Source organism: Heterocephalus glaber, unplaced genomic scaffold (genome assembly GCF_053883595.1).
Source record: "Heterocephalus glaber isolate CG9 unplaced genomic scaffold, H.glaber_assembly_v1.0 deba00001497, whole genome shotgun sequence".
Taxonomy (NCBI): domain Eukaryota; kingdom Metazoa; phylum Chordata; class Mammalia; order Rodentia; family Bathyergidae; genus Heterocephalus; species Heterocephalus glaber.
In genome coordinates this window covers 56,451,079-56,464,067 of record NW_028258320.1, presented here as the reverse complement: position 1 = coordinate 56,464,067, position 12,989 = coordinate 56,451,079, and positions in this window count along the sequence as shown.

The window sequence follows — 12,989 nt, the reverse complement described above, 5'->3', positions numbered from 1 at the left end:
TTCTCAGCCCCCTCTTTTCTTTTTTCTCAAAAAAAAAAAAAAAAAAGGGTAAATATTTTTTCGAGCATTAAGCCACTATGGACAAGCGGCTAGAAAAGAATTTTCACAAATTCAGGAAACACTTGAGAGGTAAAACCAACATCCCGAGACAGAAGACAGGCCAGCTTTTGACACTAGGTTGGACCTGTGAGGCCTAAAACCTCCAGCCAGGAAGTGCTTGCCCAGGGTCAGGGCTCCAGAGGCACCGCGCGAAGGCAGGAGAGCGCGCAAGTTTCCATGCTCCAGCGAAACCAACAGGCCTCTTCATGGGAAATTGGCTGAAAATCTGCTGACCGGCATAAAACTTTTATTAGAATACGAGAGCAGGAACCTGAACTTCCAGGGAATGAAGGGCCTGGACCGGATCGTTGGGAAGCACGCAGACAGGACCAAGATCAGGGGCTGGCCTGTCCTGCTACCTCTTTAGGGCTTGGCAACCTGCAGGCAGGCTGCACCCCGCGGCCCGGCGCGCCCCGCGAAGTGTGCCGGGCCAGGATTGGAGCGTGGCGCCCCAGGTCCCCGAAATCCGGCAAAGGGGTGGGATGGGGGGCAGGGGAGCACAAACCTTCACTCCTGCGGAGCTCGGAGCGGGGTAGACTTTCTGAAAGGGGAAAGGGACATAAATCAGGGAGAAAAAATAGTTTCTGCACATTTTCAAAACCCACGTTGCGCTCTCTGAGGTCCTTTTCATTTTAACCAAATCAGGGGGAAGTTGTCCTCACAGCGGCGAGGCAGATGGAACAATAAATCACAGGCGCCGTTGACTGCCTGCAGTGCGCTCTCCACAGCTGTCACTTTTTTGTCTCTTTGGTTTTAGCTGACATGGTTTGAGGTCCACTGTGAACCAATCTGGACTTTTTTTTTTACAGTCATATCCATCAAAACGACCAGTGGCCATCAGCCTGCTGTGGCCATCGATCCGGTGGCCCCTGCCCCCGCGCGGGATGGCGCGACCCGGCTCCTAGGTGAGGCCAGGGAACACACCTCGTTTTCGCGGATTTTTTCCTTTTTTTTTTCTCGCCTCCAGCTACAGCTGTGATTTTTCTGAGCAGTCTTGGCTAACGTTATTAAAGTTGCATCACGATAGATAGACACAGAGCAAAGCATATAACAGCCAAGGCGCACCGGAGCTGGAAAGACCCCGAGCCTCGGGTTCGTGTTGTTGTTTTTTAAGTGCGAGAAGGCGCCAGCCCAGCTCGGAGTTTCCAACTCGTTGCTTATTTTGCAAAGTAAACAAGCAAATGTTCTGTGCATAACCTTAGCTGTCCGGGTAAAGGTCAGCGAGCCCTGCTCATTTCTTGGGCTGCCTTTTGGGGGCGCTCTGATGCTGGGATTTCCTCGTCTGTTGGGGAAACAAGACACACTCGCCTAACAAAGACTCAATCTACAAAAGCTGCAAAACAAAAACATTGATTACATTTGAACCGGAGTGCGGAAGATTGTTTCGGTGTATAAAATATATAAAATACATATAAACCCTAAATGGCAGGCAACCAGGGTCCGGGGCATCAGCCAGCCAAGAGACAGTCCAAAGGCTTCTAGGAGAGGAAGATTCAAAATCCTTCAAAATCCAGGAGATCCAAGGCTGGGTTAAAATAGCCCATTTAAAGTTTTGCTTGGAATTGCATTTTCTTCCAAAGTTGCTTCTCACTTAAACGTCTTTGAAAGGACTTTCATGTAAGCAGATATAATTTTTACACATGTATGCAAGTTTGAACTCAAGAAAGAACCTGGGAAGGAAAAAAAAAAAACAAACAAAAACATTTATATGTGGGAATAGGGGGCTCATAGATACACAATTTTTTTTTTAAAAAAAGACTGCTTAAAAATCCCCAGTTAGGTCAGGTTAAATTTATTATATTCTTTTATAGCTGAACTCTATGGTTTTGACTTGAGGTGACAGCTGAAATGCACCAGAAACCTTTGGAATTTCAGTACTATATATTACTATGAGGAAGAAAATAAAGTTCCACTATTAGAAGGTAGGTTCTTTGCCTTGAAATGTTCAAGAAAAAAATGCTAATTTTTTTCCTACAATTTTTTTTTAAAGTATGGAATGAGTTACTTGTGCAGAGCACCCAGCTAAGTACAATATCAAACATAGCTGTGAAGTGCATCTGCCCTTGCTCTGTATTAGAAATTTTCAAACAGCGACAACACAATGGGGAAGGATATTGCTCCTATTTTTAAGTGAGACACTTCATTTGGTTAATGTGCAGCTTTGTCCTTCAGAAGAGTATTTTCTGGGCATGACTTTGAGCCAGGTGTATTTGAGTTCTGAGCTCTACTGACCATGGGTAATGTCCATCGGGCCTGAGCGTGAATCTTTGTAGAGAGGGCTGCCAAAGGCTGTCCGGAGTTCCATTCCGAGTGAAATGCAAAGGGAAGAATATTTTCCAGAAACACTCCTCCATTTTGAGAGAAGTCCCTTCATATAGTTCCTGTTTTAGGTTTTTATTTTTAATAAACTCACCTCTGAGTTTAGAAAATAGATTAAATATGGAATCCATTCTGGAAGCACTGTTTGCATCCAGCAGCAAATGTTTTGCACTGTGGCAGGTGTCTGCAGCAGATCTTGTAATCCTCTCTACCTTCCTGGTAATCACAACAGAGAGAGCCCCTTAAAAGACTAAATAGGCATGCTGAAAATGCCCATGCCTCCAATGGGCCTGGGCTGAGCCTTGCTCTCTGCTGTCCTATCACTGTTGAAACAACAGAGAAATATGCCACGTTGATGCTGCCAGTCTGCAGGTCAGCAGTACCATGCTCTGTGCCATTTCCAGAGTTTTGCCTTCTAAGATACAACTAACTTCTGGCTACATTATGTGGTTTCTAGATATAAACAGTTTTATTTGGACACCAATAGAGAAAAGGCAACACAACACACACACACACACACACACACAACAAAAAATTTAATGCAAGTCTTAATAAACTAAGACCATATTGCTATATCTTAGTTTATATTGAATGGAAGTCTGAGTGACTAGTTATCAAAAAACAAAGGCAGGTTCTTAAAAGGCAGATGCCCAGAACTGCAAAATGAAAATACACACACACACACACACACGAAATTAATCTCCTATTCCTGGGAAAAGCATGATAACAGGTTCTGTATTTCTTAGCTTTCAATACATATGGCACAAAGCCTTGAAGAAAAGGAGAGAAAGTCTCAAATGCTGCCCTAACCACAGAGCTACAGAGCCTTCCAGCTGTGTTCTCAGCATACGGGACATACTTGATGGCAATTAAGGAATCTGCTCTTTGGTTTGCATGACATATTTTTCAAATCATGCAAACTGTTAAAAAAGAACCAAAACACCTTTGCAAGCTGCTACTTTTGTTTTGCCAGTTTCGCCTCCACCCTTACATCTGCATTCCTGGAGCTAAATGACCGATGTTTTCAGCTCTATACTATGACCTGAAAATACTTTTGGATGATATTGTTGGGGGATAAATCCTCCCTGTGGGTATGGTATTGCTTTATTTCTATTTTTCACTTGACTGTAACCCCTTGTGCAAAAATACTAGGGGCAACTGGAGAATCACTTGGGCTTGATTTGTCTCCCATTTGTCACCTTGAGGATAGGATTCATCCTTGCTCTTTTAACCACCCAGTTTAGAGCTACAGCGGGGCTGGAGAGACTCCTTAAAGGGGATTCTGTTGATCAGAACACACGCTCTAATATTCAACTGCATTTTGCAGAATCCCCTCCTTAGATTTTTTGTATTTTGTTTGTATTGTATATGTTAAATCCATAACAAAAAAGACATTTAACATGTCTACACTTCTGTCTGTCAAGACATGAGACTTAGAGAGGAATAGACTTTTTTTTCCTATTTTAGGTCTTTAAAGGATATGTGTACGTGTGTGCGTGTGTATGTGTGTGTGTATTTGAATAGTGTATTTCCTCAAGATTTCTTCTTATGTCACCTGAATCACTCACCATTTATTAAGAATAAATCCTGTGGTATGGTTCCAAGAGTAGTGCCCAGAAATGGAGGGTGGGGTGGGTTACAAATAAGTGTTATCCAGGATGGGAGATTAAGGTTGACCGCAAGACAAAGGCTGTATTACACTGACACGTTTCAGGTGACGTGCACAGGTAGCCAGCTAACTTGAGCAATCTGTCTCTGTATGGAAACCTCAGCCGGGTTCTACCAATGCTATGTGTGGCTGGTGGTGGAATTTTTTAATGCTATTCACAATTCACCCTCTATTTTATAATAGCACAGCCAGCTGTGTCCAGTAATTGCATGTCTTTGTTCCTAAGGTTTTCTAAAGAGCACATCAGTAGGATAAACATGAATTTGCACAGTGTTTTTTCTCCAGCCTGGATAAGTGAGTCACACTATCAGACCAGCCCTCTTGGTCTGCAAATACTGCTCCTTCTCCAGGAAGTCGAAGGTCTGTAATTAAGAAGAAGAATGACCAGGGGACAGGCAGCCAGACCTTCTCTTACCATCATTTGAATATCTTAAGTAGAGAGTGGCTGTGAGCAAAATAAAAACATGTCATGTGCCCAGGTGACATTTTGTAGCAAACAAGGAAATTGCAATCCAGGAAGTGTTGTATTTTATGCCAACAATAGCCTGACAGTTTTCTCTGTAAAGAAAACATGACACTTCTCCAAATATCAGAGGAGACGTCCACTGCTCATGGGATTCCTGTCCTGTCACTGAACTGGAAGGTCGCAGTCTGGCTTCATGATTTCTGTGCCTTCACAATGTGGTGGTGGAGGGTTTGCACGCTAAATGCTGTAGGCTAAGGGAAATCTTTCCCTTCATCTCTGAAAAAAGTGACAGGAGGAAAAAGGTCCTATGTTGACAGCAGTAACCTCTAGGTTTAAAGGCTCTGCCCTAAGCAACAGCAAGGAAAATTGCCCATGCTAATGTGTTGCCAGAGCGGTCCCACATATGCAAGGGTAGGGTGCCGAGTAGACCTGTTCTGCCCCAGGCTCTACAGTGGACTGTGGTGGGAGAAATCCTTATTATGCTTTAAAAAAACACGTTTTAATAACAGTCTTGGACCCCATGTTTTTCTACCTCTACTCCACACTGAGTATGATCAAATGTGCTATCTACACTGTGTTCTCCAGACTGGGGGAGAAGGGGGTGATTCTGGACTGGCCACAATCTGGCATTCAGGGGAAACTGCTGTTTTGGAAAGCTTATCTGTACAACTGCGTTGAGGTGTCTTAAAGTGCTTATGGTCATCCTGTCATTTCCAAAAATGCACAACAGGAGAGAACCTCCGTAGGCTCAAGTGAGTGGTAGATACCTCTGGATGGGGGCAGGTGTGCATGTCGTGGTGCCAGCCAGCAAGTGTCCTAGGAGGACAAGCAGAACGAGGGAGGCAGCATTAACAAGAATACAAGACTGACAATGAAGACACAGTTTGCTTCCCTTTCACAGTGAGGAGACTAGACTTTGAACCCTGATAAATGTTGATGCCCTGTTTTTATCTGGTCTCAGCTGTGCTGCTGAAATAAAAAATTCTTTCAACCAGCTTCTTTTAAGAGTGGGGTTCCATTTTAATTAGTAGAAAGGCAAAATGTCGCTTGCCATGTCAATACATGATTCTTTAAGCTAAAAGGAAGCAGGCTGCTGCTTACAACTCAGAAAAAAAAAATGAGAAAAACCCAGGCTTGAAAGTGGAGAGCAGAATTGAAGCTGATTTGCTCATACACCCCCAACACACCCCTGCCTGGGTTCCAGGGTCCTCTGAAGCCCTCCCTACAGCTTGGATTCTAGGTTATATGCTTCCTGTTGCCCCTTTTATAAGCAATAAGAATTTAATAACTGAGGGCAACTCTATAGCAATATTTATATGGGTCAAGTGGCTTAAAAGTATGCAATAAATGTAAAGTTATGAACCACATTACCCCTTTTTAAATAATGCAATGAACACGGAGATATTATGTTTCATATTCTGGAAAAAGGTGTTTCGGGCTAAGCTCTTGGCGTACAGCAGACATGAAAAGTTATACTGAGCCCATAACAAAGTCACTGCCTGCTTAATATGGTGTGTTATGTGGAGCTCCTCGTCCTAATCTCAGCCCACAGCAAGAGGGTCCCAGATGGTATCAACAAAACCTTAGCTTTCTCATTAGCAATCAGCAAATTCTCCTGGTGTCTGCTAGTTTCAAATCAAGGCAAGTGCCTCTACTCATGGTGTGAAACCCAGTAGGATAATAGAAATAATGTTGCCTAATCAGTGGTGAACACTTGAGATCCCACATTCATAACAGGATGGAGTGAATTTGGTAAATTTGCAGCTTTAACAAGTACCAGGAGCCCTAGGCTCCTCTAGGATATGACAGTGGCAGGAGGCAAAAGCTGAGGCCACACAACCCCTGACATAGGCGGTCCCAACTTGCCCTGGGCCCTCCAGGACAATCATGGGAAAGTGGCTTCTTCTCCCTGGGAAATAGGTGGGAACAGATTTTCTGAGATTCTCTTGGCAGGTCTGAACAAAGGAAGGTGCCTTGGGTCGGGTTCCATTGCAGGTTTATGATGGCAGTTGCAATGATGACTTTTCATGGAGTTGGAATTGTGTTTCTAGGCAGCCAGTCTGGATGGTACTGGCCAAACTACATGACAAAACTATGGAATTAATGGAAGGCCATTCAAACCTGGCTCTTTTCAATTAAGTATGCTGCAGGTAACTTGTTTTCCTGACTGGATTTTAAGGGGCTGAGCCCTGGCTCACACTGGCTTCTACCTCCTCATTCTGTGCATATCTTTGGGGAGTAACAAGTTGGCCTGGGGGTCTTCACCATCCCGTCTTCCTGCCTACCCACCCACATGAGTTAAGGTTAGGGCTACACAATCCTAAGTACAAGGTCCTCCAGTGTCGATGAGGAGGAGCCCAGCTTTCAAGCCCATCCTTCCCAGCCCCTCTTCAGCACCTGGCACACCTATACCACGCTTATCCTACACACCTGTAACTTTTTCCAGGTCTCTGCCCAGAGACCTAGATCTCAATAGCCACCTGCTCCGGCTCAAGGAGAGCAAGGTCTACAAGGTGGAGACCTTGTCTTCCATTGAAACATAAGGAAAAAAAATTCACAACCAAGCTTCAGCTGAACAGGTTTAACATGGGCAGCTTCAGAGTGGATAGATTTTTGCAGAGCTGGACAGATAGCATCAATGCAGAGCAGGCCTCAGCCAGCATTTAAGCACAGATACCAGCTTGGAAGATAACTGGAGAAGTGTCACAGAGGTCAAGAAAGTTCTTTGAGAGGAGCCTTTCCATCCCACAACCCCACGCCAGGGCCAGAAGGTGGCCAATGAAAAACATGCACTTTGTGCCACATGGCACCAGGGGGGTCTGCCCATCCCTGATACAAGATGACAGCCCAGGGTTTTAGCTTAGGTTTCAAATGTGGGCAGTATTCCTGGGCTTATGCATCTACACAGCAGGTCCATTTTCTCCATGTCAATATGATGATTTTCTGTGCATGGACTTGGTATTTGGTAGATTACTAATGAAGACACTGTTTATTTCCTATCCAATTCCCCTCTAATCATCAGACCTCAGCCAGTCTGGCTTCTGTACTAAGGGAAAGAGCTATTCTGAGAAGCAGTCTAAACCTAGCATAGATAGGAAAAATCAATGCTGACAAAAAATGTCCTGTGCTCAATGTCCATGCCCACTGTTCACAGCATTTTATTATTCCTCCTTCCTAGATCACCTGGGGCCAATGCTTGTCTCAGACAAGTAGACTGTCCCACTCTTCATGCACAGAATATGTGCTGTCATACTGCCCACTTCCTTACTGTGGGCAGGAGGGAAGGAGGAAGAAGGGGAAGAAGGAAAGAGAGAGGAACAGAAAGACAGGGGGAAGGGAGGAAGAGAGGAATGAAGAGGAAAGGAAGGAAGGAGAGAAGAGAAGGAGGGAGGGAAGAAGAAAGTTAGGTTTTATTCAAAGTTTTCTTTTATCCAAGTACTTTGGAATTATTTCTGTTTGGTTTGAAGCAACAGCTCTGTCTCAGATTCTTGTTTTTTAACAAGTTTATAACACAGAATGACAGCCCTACATTTAATTTTTAAAAGTTTGACATTTTCTTTTAATAGAAAAAGGCAAGAGATGCTTTATTTGAACTTACTATATTTCTTTAGATAGAAACACCCTATATCAGTGGTGGCAAACCTATGGCACATGTGCCACAGTGAGCTGTTTGTATCATTGAAAGCTCTAAAAGGTTTGCTATCGCTGCCCTAAATGTTGCTTGCAAATTTGAAGACCAGAGAGTGTTGAAACTAGAAGCTCATGTGTCCTTAGCACCTCTGTCCCTTCACATTACCATCCTTGCTAATTAGGATTCCTGAGGTTTTGGCAATGGAATGAAGAGAGCTGCCTATTGAGGAGAAATTCCCAGCTCAAGCCCCTCTGGTAACCTGCCATCCTTACCACTCTGTGAAGCCTGTTCAACCTCTCTTGGTAACTCCCTTCCCTGATTACTCTTCGATTAGATTCAGCAAATGCCTTCTGCACTTAACTGTGAGCTCCTTCAGGGCAGGACCTACGCACTCAGCCACTGTGTGTTAAGTACATGGCACATAAATCAATGAAGCTCATGATAAAATTATTACACTACAGGTATAGATCTTCCAGGCATCAAGAGTGATACTTTCAGCTTTGCTTTTGTCTCATGGAAACATACTGTGTACTTCTTCCACGTAGTTACTTGACTACATGGTCTGCAATTTATGTTGGGTTCTGCAGGGCAACTTGCCAAAGGTGAGCTGAACATATTGTGGGAGTTTCTTTCCTGAAGATATGGCTGAGAAGAAGGGGCCTGCAGGAGAGGAGGACTCCTAACTGTAGCCTTCATAGCTGACCAGGTCTAAGGGTCTGCACAGAATTGGAGACACTTGGCCTGGGTTCTACCTCCACTCTGCTGCCAGTCACCTCTTGAACCTGGGCAAGTCACATTCTTTCTGAAAAGCTTAATGTCCTCCCATGTAAGATGTGGACATTGGCAACACCTACTTTAGGGATTATTAGAAAGATGAGTTGAGCTGAGGTATGAAAAAGCCTCACCCAGATCCAGTGCATTGGTAGCCCTTTATAAATACTAGTTCTTAGGTATATTTATTTGCACTAACATGAGCAAACTTTTTCTATAAATGGCTGGATAGTTAATATTTCAGCTTTGCAGGCTATATTGTCTCATAAATGAGTATAGCTGTGTTCCAATAAAACTTTCTTTATCAAAGCAGGGAGAGGGTTGGAGTTTGTCTGAAAACTGATGTTTGCTGACTCTTGGCTTAATGGCCTATGACTACTACAACTACTTTAACCACCTAGCCAAAAATCTGTAAGCACCACGCACTAAACTAAGATCAAAGTGGATTAAAGATCTAAATACTAAGACAGAAACACTAAACTTTCTGGAAGATAAGTTAGGTAGAACTCTTGAAGACATTGGCATAGGAAAAACCTTTAGGAACAAAACCTCAGTAGCACGGGAACTAGCACAATGAATCAACAACTGGGATCTCATCTTATTAAAAAGCTTCTGCGCTGCAAAAGAAACCACCAACACAGCTAAGAGACAACCTACAATGTGGGAAAACATTTTTAGCAGCTGTTCCTCAGACAAAGGACTACTACCTAGAATATACAAAGAACTGAATAAAATCAGACCCCCCAAATTCAAAGACCCAATTCAAAAATAGGAATCTGAAATGAACAGCCATTTCTCAGACAAAGAAGTAAATGTAGCAAATGAATATATGAAAAAATGTTCAACATCACTGATCATTCGAGAGATGCAGATGAAAACAACACTGAGATTCCACCTCACCCCACAAAGAATGGCTGCTATCAAGAAATCAACCAATAACAAATGCTGGCGGGGGTGTGGGGAGAAAGGAACCCTTCCCATTGTTGGTGGGAGTGCAGACTGGGGCAACCACTGTGGAAATCAGTATGGAGATCCCTCAAAGAACTAAGGCTAGAGGTCCCATTTGACCCAGCTATTCCCCTGCTGAGTGTCTTCCCAAAAGAATTAAAAGAATCATACAACAGCTTTACATGTGCACCCATGTTTATAGCAGCACAGTTTGTAATAGCTAAAGCTTGGAAACAGCCCAAGTGCCCATCAACTGGAAACTGGATAAAGAAGATGTGGTTCTTTTATAGAATGGAGTACTACTCAGCAATAAAGAATGAGAAACTAGAGACATTCATAGCTAAATGGATGCACATTGAGGCCATACTCTTAAGTGAAATAAATAGGACACACGTGTAAATACCGAATAGGTTCTCTAGTGTGAGAAACTGAAAAGTGTAAATAAGGATTAAAATGATTAAAATGAATAATTGATAATTTGAAATAGGAAGAAATGGTCCAAAGGGGCAGGGGAAATGTGAGGGGAAGAGGAAAGGAAAGAAAGGAAAGGAAAAATTATGAGAAAAGAAAATGTAAATGGGGAAGGGTGGAGAGGGTGAAGGGCACACAGGTAATGGGGGAAAAAATAAGAACCAAGATACGTCATGTACAGGTACAAGCACCCAATGATAAATGTAAACATATCGTATACCTAAAATGTACCAATAAAAGAATTTAAGCAAAAAAAAAAAAAATCTGTAAGCTCTTTTGCCAGTGGTCCTAGTCTGGTCTTGGCCAACATTAGTCCTTCTGCCAAGGGGGTTTCAATTGTCCTTAGAATTCAGGGTCCCATTGATCTTGAAACACTTTCATTTTATATATAAATTGACCAGTTGTACAAGCACCATTGTGAATGGAAAGAGTACCGTTACTGCAAATGATGGTACTAGAGATATGATAATGTTGCTGAAATTCAAAGTACTAGGCCAAGCTCTGATCTCACTTGTCCTATGTACAATGAAGGAAAAGGCTATGTTTGAAGGAAGAATTGATATAGCTCAAAATTTCAGGTCATTCTAGGAATATAATTTGCTTAGCAGCTATGACATATTTTGTTTGCTCTTCTAAAATGCTCTTACTAGAATAATCTGTGTGGCTTTCAAAATGGAACTGGCTGGTACCAAGGGAATCTTGCTTCTTCTTGAATTGAAGTGTTGTTGCACAGATATCTAACCTAGAGTTTTTCAAGAGCTAATTTGTGGTTGTTTTTATAAGCAAACCTAACAAACTGAGAAGGTCCATATTCAGGTAGGCAGGCACTGAGAGTGACAGAGAACAAAATAATTGTTTTTTTGTCCAGGGGAGAATTTACGATATGAAGGTTGCCACAGGGGCCGTCAGGATCCCAAGGAGGGGCCCAGAGGTAACAATGTGATTCAAGAGGAGCAAGGGACTCTCTTAATGGACTGGGTTTTTGTGAGGCAGGTATGGCTGTCATGGATCCTGCCTGTTTTGAGGGTGGGCTGTGGTAACTGGAGGTGCTAGCGTGCGGAGACCCACTCAGGATCCGAAGCAGAGGAGAGTGGTGGGAGATGAAAAGATGACAAAGAGACCAAGATTATTCTTGAAGCTGGGACCAGGTGGAATGAAGGTCTGTGGAGAGCTAATGGCTGCCTGGAGCACCACATGCTTTTTATTTATAGGGGAAGGCAAACAGGAAGAGAAGGTGGGGCAAATAGTGCCACATGGCCTACGTGGCCTAGCCGGAATCTAGCATGATTGTTTCATAATTGGGCACTCACAGGAAGGGAACAGGGAAGGATACACAATATAACTGTCTCCCGGGGCTGTGGCATCCAGGTTCTACAATCTCAGTCAAACAGAACAGTCTATGGAGGAGAAAGGGAGTAGGAAGGAGAAGAAGGGCCATCTTTAGGCTCAGCCTGCAGCACTGGAGATTATAGGGAACACCAGAACCCCTAAACCCTACCTCTGCATCCCCTTATATAGCCCTTTCAATGTCTCTATGTAGCCAGAGAGTCTGAGCAACAAGAGACAGGTTCATAACAGGCGTGGCAAACGTGGTTCTTTCCAGAATGGATGAGGAGGATGGGGTGAAGGAATGGCTGATGTAAAGCCACGGAAGACTGGTGCCTCCAGATATGTTCAGAAATCACAAATGTGGAAAAGCCAGTGTAAAGAGTCATGGTGGGTGGAGGGGAAAAGTCAGATAATGTGACCAGCCACGGATCTGGGTTTCACATTGGGAGCAATGGTCATTCAGGCTGAGAATGGTGGATGGGAGGGCAGGGAGAACTGGCTACAGCCAAGGGCCTGTGCCAGTCCCAAAGGGTGTAGAGGGGAATGTGGATGGCTGCCAGAGGGCAGCACAGAGGACCAGCATGCTTTCATGAAGGCAGCCAATACCTGTGCCTTTCTTTCTAATCTTCATGCATTTATTAATTCACTTATCATTTATTAAGTCAATTATTTTGAACTGGGCAAATGTGAGTCACTGAGAATACAGAATTGGAATCTGGCCCCTGGCCACAAGGGGCTTATGGCCTAGAGGAAAAGAAGATGTCCAGTTTTTTGTTTAGTCAACACTACATTTTCATTGAGCACCCACTCTGTACCAGGTGCTCTATAGGTACCAAGAAGCCAGCCATAAAAAAATACAAGCCCAAACTGGGCTCAGTGGTGCACACCCGTAATCCCAGCTAATGTGGAGGCTGAGGTAAGATGATCACAAGTTCAAGGCCAGCTGGGCAACTTAGTGAGATCTGTCTGTGATTAAAATAAAAAAGGGCTGGGGACGTAGCTCACTGGTAGGGTACTTTCTTAGTATAGGTGAAGTTCTAGGTTCAATTTTTTAGTACCTTAAACAAACAAACAAAAAGTCAGGCTCCCTACCTGCTCTCACCATGCTTTTCACATGGTGTGGAGAGGCTAATCTTAAACAGTAATCATGGGTTTCAGAGTTCTCCCTCCTACTTGCAGTCTTGCAGCTCCATCTTTCCCATAGCTGGGACACCCTCTTCCATTCACATACACTGTGATGGGGTCTGGGGCTCATGCTCCTGTGGTTTGGGCAGACTGTGCTACCG